Raw genomic sequence first — 20,210 nt, 5'->3', positions numbered from 1 at the left:
TTCGGTTGGACACAGAAGATCTCCCTGAGCAGGTGTAAATAGGTGACTGGGAGCCTAAAAAATATCTCTGTGAAACCAGATATCACATTTCTGCAGCCAGACTCAAACTGTCCATCTTACTGATTCAATGAAGATACAGGTATTGGATCCGTTATCTGGAAACCCATTATTCGGAAAGGCCATCTCCCAAAGACCCCATTTTATCCAAATAATCCATATTTTATAAAATGATTTCCTTTTTTCTCTGTAGTAATAAAACAGTACAGGTATGGGAGCTGTTATCCAGAATGCTCTGGATCTGGGGGCAAATTCACTAACCTCTGAAAATTCGCCAGCGACTTCTACGCTCACATGGCAACACTTCGCCAGGTGTAGATTCGCCAGGACAACGCTGTTTCACTAAAATCCAAAATTGCGTCCAGGGTGCCGAGCGCTGGCGATGAAGCGCTAGCGTTACTGCGGCAAGCAAATTGAAGTTGCGCTAGTGTTGGTTAATTTGCATACGGAGGGAAGTTAAAGTTTGAATGGACGTATATGTTGCAGCAAATACATTACACTACACAAGCCCAGGAAACCTTAATAAAATAAAATAAAGTTGTTATATTGCCCTACACATGAGCCCAGTGTATAGTTTATGTGCCATATGTTAGGAAATGTAGGGGGGAAGCAGTTGTACCCCAGAAAAAATGAAAAGTCGCCAGCGTTTTTTGGGACTTTGGAGAAATTTTCAACTATTTATTGAGGAAGTCCTATCTACTCTATTGCACTTCGCCTGGTCTGAGGTGGCGAAGGCAAGTCTGGCGCAAGAGCTAACGTTCAGTAAAATCCGCATCTTAGTGAATTTGCGTAGTTACGTCCATTCACCAGAGCGCAACTTCGCCAGAGCGAATTACCACTAGAGTCTATCTCCTTCGCTAGTGAAGTTACGCCTGCGCCCGTTAGTAAATCGGCAAACGAAATGACATCACACTGGTGAATTTTCGCTAGTGTTAGTCACTTCGCCCTTTAGTAAATCTGCCCCCTGGTGTTTTCCAGATAACAGATCTTTTCGTAACTTGGATCTTCATACCTTACGTCTACTAGAAAATTAAGTAAACGTTAACATGGAAAAAGCAGAAGATAACCCAGAATCCCTTCCTATGATTCCTTCTGTTTTGCTACCAATAAGGAGTGTCTTGATCTCAGTGTGCTACTCATGGTAGCACTTCCCTAGCATTGCACATACTCTGCACCGCCATCAATGGAGATAGGTGGAAGGCTAGTCAGGAACCCTGGAAAGATGTGATGGTCCCGAATCGGGGATTAGCTGAGAATGGAAAAAGTTTGGGCAGGCTAGAGGTGTATATATAGATAGATATATGTAGGCATGTCAGGGGAGTGGCCAGACATAACATATAGATGAGCTCAAGATTTTAGGGACTGGGATTAAAATTTATAGACTAAGTGGTTTTGGATGGTAACTAAGAAAAGGATATGATGAATCACTGCTTAATTCCTTTAGTGAATTTAGAATATAATCTGGTCCTTAGACACATTATGCTTCTAAGGATCTGCCCAGTGCATGGAAAGTGTTGCATATCACTGTGTTAGAGGATAATTACCATTTGGCTCCGGGAGGATCTGATTATAAGCTCCTCTTTACAGGAAGGGGATGTTTAGGAGGGTTAGATCCTGGCAAGCAGAGCAGGAAATGCTGGGAAATGAATAAGAAATGGGTAAAAATGTAACAGGACAACCCTTTTGAAATAACTAATAACAAAGTGGTATAAAGGCAATATCTTTAACTAAGATAATCATAACAAGCTTTTTAGAACATTTTAGTGTAATCAGCTTGAAAAGAGAACTAAGGGTAAGGTCACACTGGGAGATTCAGGGAGATTTAGTCGTCCGGTGACTAATCGCCTCTTCTTTGGGGCGACTAATCTCCCTGAACTGCTTCCCCCTGTCTTCCGCCTGCTAGAATGAAAAATCGCCTGCGGCATGGCACTCGCGGCACTTCGTTTTCCGAAGTCGCCTGCAGTTGCCTCACGAAGTTGCTATTATTATCTTAGTTAGCCAATAAAGGTATCGTAGGAATGCCAACATTAGGGATGTATAGAATCTCTACTACAGTATGAATAGTACCAAATTCTCCATAACAGATTTATCTGAATGGAGTTCCAACCCAACTTGCATATTCAGATTTGAGCACAACTGACAAATGTTTGAGTATAGTGAATAGAAAATGCTCAGCATGAACTTTGTTTAGGCTGACCCCCCCCTACACTGATTTTGGGTATGGTGTATGGTGCATTGTCTGTATAACCGCATACAACACTTATATGATACCCTCGTATATAACATTTCAGTATTGATATGTAATAAAATCTGTACTGTAATTGTTATTTTGTTTCAGTGCAGGGTGGGTGCCTCTGGCCAGTCCCAACCCTGTGATATTTCATGTGATGAATCAATTCATGGAGAAAGTAGACCTTTATTGTCTCTCATTCTCTCATCATTTCCCTCCATCTTTCTCAGACACCCAGGCATTCATTCTCTCTTTTTTGTTCCAAGTCACATGCCCTTTGTACACAGTGAACAGCACAGGGCTGGCATTCTTTTTGCTTGGCACGAAGCCCAAGGGACGCTGAGGGAGCAGTGAAACAATGGGGTCCCAAACAGCTGAAGGAAGACAACAAGTAGCACAGAGCTAAAGTCATGGTCAGATCCTTTGAATGGCTGGGAAAAAGCTGCCCGCGGTCATTCTCAATCTGCTATCATTGATCATACTTGTCCATTAAAATACTGTCCTGATATGAATATTGACTGATATTTAGTTTTCCCAGACTATTCCTAACATGTAGAAAATAATCCAGAAGCACACCAGAATCTTGATTAATGAAATAGGTGCTTTATTTAGCTCATGTGTATACGAAAAAAAAGGGCAACGTGCTTCTGGATTATTTTCTACATGTACCTCTGACCCTGTGCAAGGGAAGGGTCTTCCGGTTGAGCACCCAGCACTTTCAACAAGTAGATTTCGAACAGATAGAGCACCCCACGATCGTGCAGACTGTTCCTAACAGGCAGCCATAAAAGAAGGGTAAAGTAAGTAGTAGCACATACAAAACAAACAAATGAATGCAAATAACCTACACATTTCAGTAAAGGACAGTTAAAAAAATATCAGTGTGAATACAAACTAAGACCTCCACTGTAGTGATGTGCAGGTCGAGAAAACCTCGACATCCGCCTTCACCCATCCATTATATAGACCCGTGCTGACCCGCCCTGCTGATGATGTCACAAAAAGGGGCGGGGTAGGCGCAAGTCTATAAAACAGGAAGTCGGAAGCCAGCAGTCTAAGGTCATGCAGGTGGAAGAACTCAACCCGAACAAGTCCACGACCCACAAGAGGAGCAGCGTGGTGGCCCGAACCCGCCCAATCCACGGGTCCCGCGAGTATTGGGCCGGCCCGCACATCACTACTCTACTGATTAATTCAACTGGGACCAAAACATCTGGCATAGTCCAAAGATCTAAGGTGTCTCCTACACATTAGCAAAATAAATGACTAACAACAAGAGTGAAGAGAAATGTTTAAAGGGATGAATTATAACATAAAAGAAGATGGTTGAACCGCCTAAAGGTGCTGTAAGTGGGTGTGGAATGTGTCCCGGGCAGCATTCAGTGATGACCAACCCAACATGATCCAGCCCCCACAAGTAAGACCAACATCCTCACTTAGCCCTAGATGGAACATGGATTGTGAATGGAACCTATATTCAGCATTCTCATGTAACCAAACTGTATTCCGATCATTCCCACAATTTTAAAAGGTACCTGTTCAATACCCGTTAATCTCAGGAAGCTTTGTGACTATGTTCCTTAGGCTACAGCCACACTAGGCTGTAATAAAAGTGGGCCAAGAATCAGCCCTTAAGCTCCAATCAGCCCAACCTTGTGCCTGTATCTACTGCATCGGTTTTTAGCACCATAATATGCTCTGTGTGCCTGTAACCAGGCCAAAACAGTGGCTCTGAGTGCAGGCACAGGGGTGGGCTGATCAGAGCTGGTGTCATCCTGGTGGGTTTCTGTCCTATAATCAGAAAAATCCATGATCACTTTGTCCTCTCCCTAATGGGCTGGTTTAACTATACCTCCAGACTGTCCCGTTTTTCGCTGGACAGTCACGATTTTGACAGCTCAACCTGCAGTCCCAGGTTTGTTACTGAAATGTCCAGACTTTTTTCCTTGATCTCGGGCACTGAACAGCCAGTAAAAAAATACAAAGTTACTCACTTAATTGGCTTTTGGCAGAGAGCCCAGAATAGATACTTAAATACTTCTCTAACAAGCAGGTCTCTTGGGGAAACTGTGACTTGCAGCTTAAAGGGCAATTCACCTTCATTAGCAAAACTGTCAGAAAACATAAAAACCACAGAAATGTGTTCAAACTTTCATAACCTGCCAAATTTTGTAAAATGGACATGGTAATGAGGTGGTGTGGTCACAAAAATGGGCGTGGTCAAACTTTTTCTTTCAAAATCTTTTTGTCTCTCTTTCTATTTCCAAAATGTTGGGCGGTATGGTTTAACAATATAACCCAATGCAGACAACGGGGCGAGTGGAGGTCAGCAGATCAGATGATTCGGTTATACGCAGGCCAAGCATCAGCCCCTTGCTGATTCCTCATGTATTTGTGCTTCTGTTAAGTGTTATCTCTGGACATTCTTAATGAATGTACCTACAGATTTGTTCAAAGTCGTAAACCTAAAAGAAGATTAAATCTAAGTTGATTGAACATAACTGTGTTCTTCTTGGAATCACTTGGATGCCACTGGAATCAGCTTTCTGCAGAAAAAGTAATTCACATTTAAAGATATTAAAAGTGTGAACACTTAAAGAACAGGTAAAATGAAATTAATTTTGGGAAGCCCCCTTAGTGAATACAATCGATATCCATTGAAAAGTGCACCGGGTACGGGTTCTGTAACTGGGGCGCCAGCATCTTTCCCGTAGCCTCAGATATCATCTGCACTATCCTGGTAGTGCACATGCAGTACCCCAGAATGGTTACAGATTATATTTACTGGGGGGTGTCTAACACAATGGCACCCTCCAGTGAATTTCACTGTACTTGTCCTTTAAAGAGTCCTTCGCTTGGCTCCTGGTGGAGACTTTTGTGCCAGTACCTTGTCATTGTGGTTTACGCCTGCCCCCTTATGGTTTTTTTGGGGGGTATACCTCTATTGCTTTTGATAAAAAAGCAGAGTGGGAGTCAACAATAACAGTACTTCCCATATCAGAACACAAATAGCCGGAGTAATAAACATCCCTTTTTCTCTAGACCCACTAATAACAACTTTTACTGCAAAAATCATATTTAAGCCACTTGTACCCATTTTTTATAGTCTTACAGTAACATTCCTTCTGTCAGAAAAGGGTAGGCATCAGAGGCACGTACCTAGGGGGCAACTAGGACCCTTCAGACTTTCATGGCTCTAATTCAGCTATAGTTGCCCAGTACCTGAAGATATATGGATAGGAAGATAAAAACGTTGTTCAGTTCAAATAGCAACTACATTTCAGCTTCAAAGCAAACATTTTATAAGTGCTGGGACATAACTGTTGTGCCAAATACAGTTTATTTTTTGGCTTTAAATGAGGAATTGCTACAAGCCCTGAGCACCCTCACCAGGGGATATAGCAAGAGGTGAAAGAAGTTGAATTATGTATCCAGAAACAGGAAACGCACAAAAACAGGATGTCTAATAACTGCAACTACTACTTCTCGCCTTCTTGTATTTACATAAATCTTCCATTTTAATATCTTTGTTATGACACTTGGGTTCCCAGGGGCATTGCCTTACTCTGTTGTGATTTAAGTCCCTCAGTTTGCCTGATAAATACATTCTTTTTCATGCTCTTTCCTCCTCTCCCATACCTTTTCCTTATTTATACCTGCCAGTCAACCAACCTTTGCTACCAGTCTCTTTGCTGTCCCATGGCACCCAGCACATTCAATCCTTGTCTCTCCCCACTGAATCAAGTGGGTGCAGTTTTGTTTTTCTATATTTTATTGTGTTTTTTTTTTTTGAAGGAAGGATCATTTCCAATCGAGGCATAGACAAAGCCTTTGTTCCACCCTTGGGTTGCTTTGAAGCAATGCTCTGCAAGTCTCTATGCAGCTAAATAGAAAGGACGGTAACACAACACATTTGCCCTGCAGGTAGGCAAAAGGGGAAAATGTAGCTTTCTTTCAGTGTGCAAACGGCAGGCATAAAAGCATCAGTCTTTTTATAGCAAAATAAAAACAACTGTGATCCTACTCATCTCTTTGTAAATAAAGAACAATGGGATACATCCCTGCAGGTAAGTATAGGTAGACATTCTGCAAGGAGCAATGATCTGCAGGGGAAGCTTTGCAGTAAAGTCTGTCACCCCGAAAGACTCAAGGGTGTACTCTAAGTGACACAAACCCCTCCTTTAGTCTAATTTACTCCATTGGCATAATTAAGGGTCCGATTATTCTGGCAATGTGAACAACACAATGATGATGATGAGGATGATCACAACCACAGCCACTATCCCTCCACCAATGATGTACCAGCGCCACTTCTGCCAACGGGTGTGTTGTTCCACTTTCTGGGCAGTTCTCTGAAAGTTGCTGGCCTAAGTGCAAAAAAGAAAGTTATTAGGTACATTACAGATATATTAAACCTTGTGGTCTGCAGTCTGGTCATTTTCTAATGAAAATCAGAAAGCAGACATGCCCCCTGTTGTGTGGGATTAGTCTCCAGTAATCCTGGAGTTGAATAGCCTGAAATGGGTTTAGTGTTGAGGTAGGTGGGAACCTGTAACATCTGTAACCCGTGCCCTGCCATTGTCACAATGTTACAAAATTCTTTCCTTCCTGCTTTTTCCTACTCAGTGTTTTCCTTTTTTCCTTGTATGGAGGGGCTGGTTTCCCCTGCTCTTGCAGCTTCTCTCAGACAAACAAGGGGGTTGAATGGCCTCCTGTCAGCAGAATGCACTGCATTGTGCAATCATTACAAATCATACCCGCTCCTTGGTAAACCATCATGTGAAATATCTATTCCCTGGACCTCCAGCATTGGTCAGCAGCATCAAGGGCAAATAAGTTCTTGAGCTGTATTAAAAGGGGCATTGAAGCAGTCATTCTTCCACTGTATAGTGCACTGGTAAGGCCCCATCTAGAATATGCCGTACAGTTTTGGTCTCCATCACTCAAACAGGACATTATTGTATTAGAGAGGGTACAGAGAAGAGCAACCAGGCTGTAAAATGTATGGAAAATCTTAGCTATGAGGAAAGACTGGCCAAATTGGGGATGTTCACACTGGAGAAGAGGCGCTTAAGGGGTGATATGATAACTATGTATAAATATATAAGGGGATCATATAATAATCTCTCTAATGCTTTATTTACCAGTAGGTCATTCCAGCTGACACGAGGTCACCCATTCCGATTAGAAGAAAGGAGGTTCCGCCTAAATATTCGGAAGGGGTTTTTTACAGTGAGAGCTGTGAAGATGTGGAATTGTCTCCCTGAATCAGTTGTACAGGCTGATACATTAGATAGCTTTAAGAAGGGGTTGGATGGCTTTTTAGCAAGTGAGGGAATACAGGGTTATAGAAGATAGCTCATAGTACAAGTTGATCGAGGGACTAGTCCGATAGTGCTTAATTCCAGGGGCACCAAGTTACGCCTGGGAATTGAAGGTAATAATCGTGTCTCTATTACATAAGTTGCTCAACTGCAAGCAAAGTACTCCTTCTGCGAATAACTCCTTGTGACAAGCACCTGAGCCATCATGGTTGCTTTGCACTGCTCTGAAGCCAGCAGATAATGGCTGTACATCTGGGAACTGTCATTCCCACTTTTGTACCCACATACCCCGTTAACTTGATGTTATGGGAACATGACATTAACAGTGGAGAGGGTTGTAGCAGGTTCAGTTCTGTATGAATAAAGACTGGGGATGTGGAATGTGCTCAGTACACACAGGGAAGGAGACTGCATACAAAACATGTGAGTGAGAGAATTAAGAGTGTGCTGCACAGATAATAAAAAACACGTGTGTATGTATGTACAGTTTATACGGGCTGTCCCTTGACATACCATGTTAAGCAAATCATTGGATCGATCCTCTAAGTCAGATATCTTCCCTTCTCTCTCAATGACCTTGTCAACATTGTTTTTCATCAAGACTTTCACCTCATCTGCGTTGCGCTGACATAATTCCAGATTGTTGCTCGCCTGGGGGGAGAAAAGAGAAGGAATGCTGGAATCTTCTTCATACACAAGTAATCCTATGATAACCCTGAACATTGCAGGTCCCTATAACTATATATCATATAAAACAGCCCATGTGTAAAACACTGTTTCATATAAATAAAGCCTTTTTCATGAAAATTATACTTTTTTACTAAAGCCTACCCCTCTGGCTCATATAAGGCATTGTGCTCACACACAAACCATGGACACACATACATGCTGAGTTAGATTAGCAAATGAAAGGGCAAAGCTGTCTTTTACAAACAAACTTCTTCCTGTTTCAGTAGAACCTGCATTATTTCCTGTCAGGTGATCAGTGAGTAACACCCAGAACAACACAAAATGGCGGCTCAATAGAAAGGATGTTAAAGGGCAATGTTTACTGATATGTATATGCCAGTTTGGTAAGATTCTCTGGTAGGCCACTAATATATAAGATGCATTATCTGTTGGTTGAGTATTCATTGTGAAGTAATTGTTTTCCTTTTAAGAATGCAGAAGATGTTGTAATGACCCTTCCAGAAAAGAAAAGCATGGCATCATCATCCCACTCCTAAGTGCTGTACTTACTTGGAAGTCCCACCAAACCCATTGAAGGATTTTGATTAAATATTAAAGTGTACATAGCAGGCGGAACCTGTTCTTAAAGGAGAAGGAAGGGCATTTTTATTTGGGATGCAAAAAGGTAGGCACCTCCAAATGGTTATATATACTTACCTCACACCCCGGTGCACCTATAAAAAAAAAAACTGTACAGAGCGATCCTATTCCTGCTTCTTCATTCTTCAAATTTCCCGGGGCAGACGCATGCTCAGTAGAATGAAATAGTTGACTTCTTCGTTAAAGTTCGGATTTTCACTCTACTGTGCATGTGCAACCGCGAGAAGATCACTCTGTGGTGCTTGCCATAAGAACCCCGGGCTGGTGCAGTTTTCTGCTGATAGGAGCACAGGCCCGGGGTATGTAAATACAATTACTTGGGGGTGACTAACTTGTTTTTTACCACAGCAGCCATGACTTGATTTGAGTAAGAGAATGGAATATGAATAAGAGAGGCCTGAATAGAAAGAGGAGTATTAAAAGGTAGCAATAACAATAAATTTGTAGTCTTACAGAGCATTTGATTTTGATATGGGGTCAGTGACCCCATTTGAAAGCTATAAATAGTCAGCAGAAGAAGGCAAAATTCAAAAACTATAAAAAATAAACAGCAATTGAAAAGTTACTTAAAATTAGCAATTCGACTATAACATACCAAAAGTGAACCACCTCTTTAAATGCAAACATCTTTCTGGTTGTGGTGGGGGGCTGTTTGGGCCTCTGTGTACTTGGAATGCCAAGGCCTATTTTGATTTCCAGTCCGGCCTGATTCCCAGGTTTATTTAAATATTCACAAGATATTTTCAGGGTGAGCAGTTAACAGTACTAATCAGACATTACTATGAAATAAAATATACAAACTGATTATGTGACAACATTTCTCTTAAAATTATCAGGATATGATAAAAACAATTGCACAATCCCAGCTTTTACTATATAGATTTCCTGCACATAGAACTAAGTGGCATAAAATATTTTTAAATGTTTTTATTTATGAGACTTTTCATACAGTAGAATAGTTGCAGAGTATAAACAAGCATAGAAAATGTTTAGTGTACATAGTTCAAAAAAGACATATCACAGCTGTGAGGCAATACAATTAACAATGATATCAAAATCGCAAGACTGGCGGTTTCCCAGCTGTATAAATCGTAGTTCCATACTGCAAAAATACCTATCATGCAAACTAGTGTTTGTTGAGAGCCAGGGATGTCCCTTAGCCTATCGTATTAGGAAGCAGTAAGAAAGAGGTGAGCTGACTCCGGATACGTACACTAGAAGACTCTAAATGTGAAGCTTGTAATATCATACATATACGGTAAGTAGTCTCCAGAACAGTAGTGCAAATAGACAGATTAGTTCTGTCAACATAAACAGAAACACAAAAGCCCAAAATAAAGTGTAAAACTAAGCAGGGAAAGAAAAATAAAAAAATAAAAAATAAAAAATAAAGAATGGTCAAACATACTTGAAGTACTGGTATTGGGTAACATATCTGGTATTTGAATCAAGGAGAAGACTTTACATGATGAGAGCTAGAGAGGGGACCTTAGATATTATGTCTATAGAAGGTTAGACGGGAGGGACCCATTAAATCTGTATAAAAACCAGGCAAAGGAGTGAGCTTGGAGGCATAAAATACTTTAATATCTATATTGGGTCACTTATTAAGAATTTAGAATTCCGTTCTAAATCCTTTACTTTGCAGTTTAATATAAGAACCCCCCCATAAATAAAATGATTTACCAATATTAAAAAAATCTTGCTCCAAATCTTTGGTTATATCATACAAGTTTCCAGACATTGCAACTTTTCTCTGAAGTCAGTAACAAAAGAATTTTACAGCATCGTATTGTAATAAGATTGCAAAGAATTATACAAACAACAATAATAATAAAGAGAGAGGAAAAAGAAAGAAAAACACAAGCAAAATGCTACTACAAAGTGTTTTAAGCCACTAAGTGCAGGAAATCCACATTGTAAAAACTGGGATTGTGCAATTGTTTTTATCCTTTCCTGTTAATTCTGAGAACTGCTGTCACATAATCGATTTGTATAGTGGATTTCATAGTAATGTCTGATTTATAGTGTTAAGTGTTCACCCTGAAAATATCTTGTGAATATTTAAATAAACCTGGAAATGCATTTTTAATATAAATGTGTGGTGTTCTGATATAAAGGATCGCTAACCTGGTAAATGAAACATCTTATTGGTTGTTATGGGTTACTGCACCTGGTCAAACTTTGTGCTTTTTGTCACATACAGGGGTGTCATTTATTAGGCTAGAAGTGGTTATTGGGATGGGTGAATGTATATCTATGTATATTTCCACATCAGTTTATTACTATATATATGCCTAGTTCATTTTCAGATATTTCTGAAACTCTATGAACTTTAAAAACATTGCACGCACTGCAAAGACTTATAAACTGACACTTGCGTCCATTAATGTCCCGCAAGATAACTGTACCAAGCCACATGAGTGGCTGTGGCCAGACCCTTGAGTAGTGCCAGTTCATTGGACCACCCTTACTTTTATAAAGGCAAACAAATCCCTCAGACAAAGATGCAGTCAGTCGTAACGTACCCTTGAATTTAGCAAACAGAACACAAACATTGGCTTTATTCAATCTGAACTCAGAAAACACTGCCAAATCTTGCATCCCTTTGGCCACTCACATGCTTGTCCTGGTTTCAGGGTCACGTACAAATTATAAAATTGCTCATATTTCTTCTCATGTTGGGACAAGGCGCTGGTGGGTTAATAATCTGAGCCCTCTAGAGGGGAGGGCCCTGATAACTTTATAGTTTTCGGCCCCCATATTTTTTATGGTGGTCCTTCTCCCATCCGGTGCCTGTGCCTCAGTAAGAATAGATTATCATGCAGGGCATTTATATAAATTGTCCAAAACTTTTCATTTAAAATATGTTGCAACGGGGGCACTAAACCAAGCTGAATCCCACAGCCCAGCTGGCCCCAATCACAAGGTTACAGACCACAGGTGCCCAACAGGGAGATCATGATCCACCGGCACACTGTCAGCTAGTGGTTAATAGATCTCCAGATGACATTTAGTTTAAACTGAAAATGACAGATTCAGAACATCCCTATTTGCAATTTAAAGGTGGCCATAAACGCACAGATAATTTCGTACGAAACAAATTTTCGTGCGATATTCAGTGCGTGTATGGTGGGAAAAGAGCTGACTGATATCGGCAGAGGACTTGGATGGAAAATTTTGATCGGGTGCCTTTGAAGGCTCCCAAACATCAGCCATTGTTAGTGCTGGATCGTCAGATACAGGTAGAATTCTATTGTTTCTACCTGTATATCTGACAATTCAGCTCTACACGTGTGTATTGAAACAAATGCTCTTTCTTGGATCTTGTTACGTTTATGGCCACCTTACGATCCCTATCCCATTCACACACACTATGGTCACTTTTATCAGGAGTCAAGGTACCTTCTTGTAGGTTTTTGGGGACTAGGATGAAACATGAGCACTGTTGGTGGCCATGCATGGGCTGATAAATGGTGCTGACTCGGCCATTCCTGTTGGCAGATTACTGGCCCATGTATTGAGACAACCTGCCGATTCGATATCTGGCTGAAAGTCACCAAAAAGATAAAAACCATGGCATCATCCCAATCTGACACAAGCTATTGTTGGGCAGAGTGTAAAGTTCTGACTTAATGAGCAGTATTGTACATGCCTGGTCAGCTCAAAAGAAAAACCTGCATCTTGCATCTATCAATAGTCCATCTAAAATTCTTTGTGCCCACTACAATTTGGCCTCAAAATGAGTATGCATGAGCGCACACCTTAGAGGGAACATTGGTGACTATACAGTCTGGGACTAAGAACAAATATCTCATAATAAGGTAAAGCATTTCTCTTCTGTGCAGTTGGTCATTTTTAAAAACCTAGGGGCGCAGATACAGACTCCAAGCTCTCTGCCAGTAGAAATGAGGATACATTTGGCTGCTACAAATCATTTCTCCCCAGAAGAAGCAAGTCTCAGATATACACAAATATATACACTAATCTGCTTTCCTGAAAAGTGAAAGTAAAAATCCAGTCGGGAGTGAAAACACTCCCAGGGAATAGGAGAAATAATAGAGGAGAGGGAATACCCCAAAGGTATATGTTGGCACTTACCATGTTGAGTGCTGGGCAGTTGCAGGGCAGGTTGGAGGCTGGCAGGCAGTCAGTCAGTCAGTGATCCCGGGACAGGGAGCGACAGCCATATGTTGCTGCTTGTCTGGATGTGCAACTTGTCACTGTCCCAGCAAGTCTGTGTTCCCAGCTCACTCCTCCTTCTTCCCTGCCCCCTCCTATGCCTCTGTATTGCAGGAGACAAGAGCAGCAGCTGAAGTTGTAATACATAACACTACGTAGAAACTTCCTGCACTTTATGGAGCGGGGTACCCTCTCCCCTGGGAAAGCCTCAGCTGCTGCTGCGCAGGGACTGGCCTGGAGGCTGAGGTGACAGAAGCAGCAGGTAGTTCCCTGTTTCCCGGCTGAGAGACCCCCCTGCTGGACTCACATTACTGGCTGCACCCACAGAATCCCATTAGGAGCCCATATAACCTGTGTGTGTGTGTGAGAGAGAGAGAGAGTTGTGGTTTCCTGTTGTAAACAGTGAATTATCTATAACCACAGCTGACAAACAGGAGAAGAAACACAGAACTACAGCAAGGGAATGGATCCCATAGTGTGTCTCTCAAATAATTCTATTACACACTGAATGGCTGCAGCAGCGACGTCCATCTGGTCTCAACAGTGTAGTACCCCAATAGCTTCAGTCATAATCCCCCAACTAGTTATGCTGATATTACCCAATAACTACTACATACTGTACCTCTCAACATTTTTAAAACAGAAAGAGGGTCGAAACATTTTGCCGCTCGCAATGAGGTGAAAATGTTTGCCCATGCCCATTTTGTGGCCACACCCCCTAATTACCATGTTCATTTTACAAAATTTGGCAGGTTATGGCAAGTTTGAACACATTTCTGGGGGGGGGGTGTATGTGTTATTACAGTTTTGCTAATGAAGGTGAATTTCCCTTTAAGCTGCAAGTCACAGTTTCCCCAAGAGACCTGCTTATCTTAAATTGTTACAATTGTTTCTTTGCTGATCTTAAATTGTTACAAATGTTTCTAAGTGCACCTGCAAAATATTCTGGGCTCTCTGCCAAAAGCCAATTGGGTTTTGGAAACATTGCATCTTTTTCTGGCTGTTCAGTGCAGGAGATCAAAGAGAAAGTCGGGACATTTCATTAACAATCTCGGACAGCAGGCTGAGCTGTCAAAATCGGGACTGTCCCGTTTTTCGAGTTGGGAGGCATGTATACCTTGCCCCATGCACAGTACGCTCTGCAAACACATACTCAGGTCTGGCCTGGGATTCAAAATAGACCCTGGCTTTCCAAGTACACAGAGACCCAAACAGCCCTCCACAGGCCCAATAAATAGTGACTGTCTATGGCATCTTACAACAGCCCCTCTGGCACTTGCCTGAATCCACAGAATGCCAGTCCAGGCCTGCACTTGCCCTGTGAATAACACTCTGCCATAAATATGTATCACACCCAAATGCACTGCCTATACACAGTACTCTCCTACACCAGCAGAACAATTAAGGCCAGAGACACACGTGGAGATTTGTGGAGATTAGTCGCCCGGCAACAAATCACCTATTCTTCAGGCAACTAATCTCCCTGAACTGCATTCCCTCCAGCTAGAATCTAAATCGCCAGCGGGATGGCACTCGGAGTGTTTAGTTTTCCGAAGTTGCCCGTAGTTTTCTGGTGATGGAACTTCGGAAAATGAAGCGATCCGAGGGGCAGATTCACTAAATGGCGAAGTGACTAATGCTGGCGAATATTCGCCAGCGTGACGTCATTTCGGCACTTCACCAATTTACTAACGGTAGCTGGCGTAAATTCGCTGGTGTAATTTCGCCAAGGAGATAGATTTTACGGTCTGGCGAAAGAGCGTTACTACGCAAATTCACTATGTTTTTGATTTTACTGACCCTTACCTCTATCGCCAGACTTGCCTTCGCCACCTCAGACCAGGTGAAGTGCAATAGAGTAGATAGGAGTTCCTCAAAAAAAAAGTTTAAAATTTTTCTAAGTCCCACAAAACGCTGGCGTTTTTTCCTACTTAAAGGGTGATAGACTGAAAAAGATCATAAATTTTTTTTCCGGGTATCCTCCTTCCCCCCCCTACATTTGCTAACATATGGCACCTAACCTATACTGTGGGCACATGTGTAGGGCATTATAATAACTTTATATAATTTTATTAAGGTTCCCTGGCCTTGTGTAGTGTAATGTATTTGCTGCAACATATACGGCCATTCTACTTGAACTGCACGCCGTATGCTAATTAGCCAACACTAGCGTAACTTCGGACTGCTGAGCGTAATTTCGCTGGCGTAATTTCGCCAGCGTTTGGTATCCTGTGCGCAACTTTGGATCTTCGTGAATTAGCCTTGTCCAGACGAATTTACACCTGGCAAAGTGTTGCGATGTGCACTAAGCCATCGCTGGCGAATTTTTCGCCTGTTAGTGAATTTGCACCTCGAGTGTCATCTAGCCGGCGGGAAGGCAATTTGGGGAGATTAGTCGCCCAAAGAAGAGGCGTTTTGTCACCAGGTGATTAAATCTCCCCGAATTTCCACATGTGTCTCTGGCCTAAAGGGGACCTGCCACCCTAAAAAAATTCCAAACCCTGTTTCATGATGTTAGTCAAGCAAAAGAAACTTCACTTACACTATATACATGATTTCAATCTTCTTTCTTTTAGTCTTGTAAATCACAATCCCACCAAGCAGCCATTTTGTGGTCCCTGTTATTAAAGCTGGCCATAGATGTTGAGATTTTTAAAAGATCCGATCGTCATCGTGAGACCACGATTATCTCGGAACGATCGCACGATTGTGCGAATTGCCCATAAACTAAAAAGACCAATTTGCCAGGAAAACAAAGGGGAGCTGCCTGTTTGTCCCAGCAAACATAGATAGATTGCACTGGGACTGACAAAGATTTTTTAACCTGGCCGATCAATTTCCTGACAGATGTCGGCCGAAAAATCGTAAGATGTTCGATCGTTCGAATCCCACTAACTGCACGATAATTTCAAAGGATTGGTCGGATTTGGGTAAAATCGGTCGTTCGGCGTCTATAGTGAACTTAATGCAGGCTAAAATCTTGCCAATCATGAGAAAATCTTGTTTATGTACAAAAATGGGGCACCTGATGCACTGGCTACAAAAAATTAAATGTTGGAGATGGAGGGGGAATGTAAGGAGAGCAGTGACATCTAGGAATTGCTGAATGGAAAGTGAAAGTAATTGCCTGCCTAAGGCATAGAGGAGGAGCAGGCAATATATGATTGACAGCTGAGAGTTTTAAACGAGTTTATAACCAGTGTGGTTGTTTTAATAAAAAAAAAGAATTTGAGTTTCATGTTTCATTTTAAAAGGACTTTTATTATACAGATTTTCATGTGTGGGTGACAGGTCCCACCCTCATAAGGGCAGAGACACAATGACAAAATGCATGATCCGCTTCTCTCCGCCAGTGTTTTTTAGGCAGGTGGAGAGAAGCAGATCCACTCCAATACACTTCTGTGTACCTGCACTCAGGCAGAAGCTGTGCCTATCAATACAGCCAAGCCAGAATGATTTAGGGTTAGGGCAAACACTCAGATTCGGGGAGATTAGTCGCCCGGCAGCAAATCTCCTCTTCTTCAGGGCGACTAATCTCTGGGAGCCATCCCACCGGCGATTAACATTCTAGCTGGCGGGAGGCAGTTCGGGGAGATTAGTCGCCCCGAAGAATTGGAGATTTGTCGCCGGGCGACTAATCTCCCCAAATCTGAGCGTGTGCCCTGACCCTTAGGAGTGGATACACAGCAGATAACAGATAAGCTCTGTAGTATACAGTGGGATTTTTCAGAACTTATCTGTTATCTACTGTGTATCCTGTGCTTGAATGGCTGCCCCCATGGGTACACGGTAGACGGATATTGGGCAGGTCAGGGGGTGGGGGTATGACACATTTCACTGTCTATCAATTTCTTAAATAGGACTGCACTGGTACTGGTGCCAGCGCCGATTCTGGGGTTGCTGCCGCCTGAGGCAGCAGCCCAGATGCCGCCCCCCTCCTCTCCCGCTCCGCGCTTAAAAATTAGCGTCGGAGCGGGTTTCAGGGGGCAGTATCGCTAGTGCATTGAGCGCAATATCGCTCTTTGCACTAGCGGAGCCGAATTTCCGGGTTAAAACCCGGAAGTTCGGCTCTTAAAGTTACAAGAGGTGGCTTTTTGCCACCCCTTGTAACTGGCCGTTTCAGGGTTTCACCTTGCCTCATGGCAGAAGCGGCCCTGACTGGTGCCTTTTATCTTAAAACCCACAGTGTGAATTGTCAGACTGAAAAGCAGGTACCAGTGCAGTTGGGTATTTCCCACTGAAATGAGTGGGAGTCGGCCGCGGCAGTTTTGGGTGCGTCCACCAGCTGAATTATACCACCCAAGAATACACCTTATCTGCCAGAAGCCTTAGGCTAGCAGTGTATGCCAAATCAACAATTAACATCTATCAGTCTTTCTTAAACATCCCTTATGTATTTGTTACAAATGGCATTAAAGGAACATTAACACCAAAAAATGAAAGGGTATCAAGGTCATTAAAATATAATGTACCGTTGCCCTGCATATATAATGGTGTTCTACAGAGCTTATCTGTTATCTGTGTAACCTGTGCCTTTTCTCCTTTTTATTTTAGAATAAATAACTGCCCACCATGGCTACACAGCAGCGTTTTTATATAAACTATAGTGTTTCTGTAGCAAACACACCTATTTCACTAGTACAAGTCAAAAGTACATTTTATTTTAATTATTTTTAAAGGGGTGGTTTGCCTTAATGGTAACTTTTATTATGTTATAGAACGGCCTATTCTAAGCAACTTTTTTCATTGGTTTTCATTATTTATTTTTTTATAGGTATTTGCCTTTCTCGTCTGACTTTTTGAAGCTTTCAAATGGGCATCACTGACTCCCTTCTAAAATACAAATGCTCTGTAAGGCTACAAATGTATTGTTATGTATTGTTATTGTTACTTTTTATTACTGATTCATCTATTCAGGCCTCTCCTATTCATATTCCAGTCTCTTACTCAAATCAATGCATGGTTGCTAGGGGAATTTGGACCCTAGTTAGCAGATTGCTTAAGATGCAAATTGAAGAGCTGCTGAATAAAAAGCTAAATAACTCAAAAACCACAAATACATAATTTTTTCTACCCGTTATAGGCAACCCACAGTTTTTAAACAATTATATCGGCCAGCCCTTTCTAAGGTGGGCGGAACAGGGGTTTACGCAGGTAAGACATGTAATGCGTACACCCACAAATCTGTATTCTCTCAATGACCTCAAAGAAAGATATCCTCAGATAATATGGGATCCCTTCTCCTATTTACAATTAAGACACTACACACAGACAGTGGTTCGGACTGTCCCAACACAAGATATTGACAACCCAATTGATTGTTTGTTTCGATCCTCTGCAATAGAGCCCTCCATCTCACTCATATATAGAATTCTAAAACCTTCATTATCGGACAAGGACTTTGAAAGAGGTATAGGAAAATGGCTATACCAAATTCCAGATCTTATGCGGGATAAGATATTCATCTTGCATTTACAATCTACTTTGCTCCTCACCTCAAGTCACTTTCAAGATATGTTCTTGAATATTTTACATAGGGGGTATTTTTCACCAGCATTACGGAAATTGGTGGGGTGGTCTGATTCTGACGCATGTCCCAAATGCCAAGCTCAAAAAGCAGACCTCTACCGTTGTTTATGGTCCTGCTCAGTAATTAAACAATTTTGGGAGACGGTCATTTCCTACCAGAGCCGGGCCAAGCCGGGCAGGCACCCTAGGCAGAATGCCCAGCTGCTGCATCGGCTGGTTGAGTGCTTCTGCGCATGCGCGAAAAGACGCTTCTGTGCATGCGTGAAAAAATGCTTCTGCACATGCGCGAATTGACGCGTGCATACTCGCACAGATGGGAACAAGTGGGCGGTCAGCAGAGAAGGGACCGGACTAGGGGTAGGAGTAAGTACGTGCCTGTTGCCCCTCCACCTTTGCACCCTAGGCACGTGCCTTCTCTGCCTACCCCTAGTTCCGGCCCTGTTTCCTACTGTAAGCTCACATTACACATTCAAGTCCGCCTTACACCTCTATGGGCGATTTTTGGAGACACAACCAATATCCCAAAGGCAGACAAGAAATTAGCAAACATAATCTCTGCAGTTAGCAGAAAGGCAATATTACACTGTTGGATAACAAACCATTTCCCACCACTTGAGATGATGTTAACAAAGCTAGATCTTGTTTACCGCATGGATTGGCTGGAAGCCTCTCTAGATAGGGAACGCCAAGTTACAGCCTTTTTTACCACTTGGTCAAAAAATATACAAAGACTACCCTCCACATGTCAGCAGGAAATTTCCTATGTTTTCCGCTTCACCACGTGGTACATGTCCGAGGAATTGGCAGGGAGAAACTCAATAATGGCAAGAACGTAAATGTAATGGAATTGGTGACAGATTAGGTGGCCTTATACCTAACAGGATCTTAAATGCATTAAGAGGTAACCTTGTGGGGACAATATAAATGATATTGATCATTAGAGATAGGGTGGTTTATTTTGTAACATATATTGAGGAATGTGGGAGTAGGCCGGGGGGAAACCCTTGTGTGTAGGTCTATTGCTTTTTCTTTGTAACCCTATGTAACATGACATTACTATGTGGCATTCAATTTTGTTGTTTGTTGTTATGTTTAATTGGTGCAAATAAAGACATTATTAAAAAAAACAAAAAAAACACAAATAATAAAAAATGAAAACCAATTGCAAATTGTCTCAGAATATCACTCTCTAAATCATACTAAAAGTTATCTCAAAGGTGAACAATCCTTTTAAACACTTATTTTTTGGTGTGCCTAAAGGGATGTGAAACTACATGAAATGAAGCTGAAAAGCTTGCGTTCTATAAAAACAAGGCATGATTTAAATAGCGGGCATCGCAAGCCGACTCGTCACTCTCACCCTCTTCACGTGTGCATATGCACTAATTTCCTTAGTTGCGTCCGGAAGACTGGGGATTTCACGTGAGAAATGTTCAAAACTCCTACACATCCCCAGTGGTTAGGGTTGCCACCCAGCCGTAACCAGCCTAGCCCTGCCCCTTTTGCATCTAGACCCCCGCAGCCAGCCTCCTTTTGCATAACGCCTTGCAGCTCCGCCC

At 42.1% G+C, this 20,210-nt stretch overlaps 1 pseudogene; it reads right to left on the bottom strand.

Moving 5' to 3' along the window:
• Positions 1–5,608: 5,608 nt before the first annotated feature.
• On the bottom strand, positions 5,609–13,360 carry LOC108711573 (annotated as a pseudogene).
• Between the last annotated feature and the right edge of the window lie 6,850 nt (positions 13,361–20,210).

Source organism: Xenopus laevis, chromosome 3L, assembly GCF_017654675.1.
Source record: "Xenopus laevis strain J_2021 chromosome 3L, Xenopus_laevis_v10.1, whole genome shotgun sequence".
In the NCBI taxonomy this organism is placed as follows: Eukaryota; Metazoa; Chordata; class Amphibia; order Anura; family Pipidae; genus Xenopus; species Xenopus laevis.
This window is presented reverse-complemented; position numbering and strand designations above follow the sequence as displayed.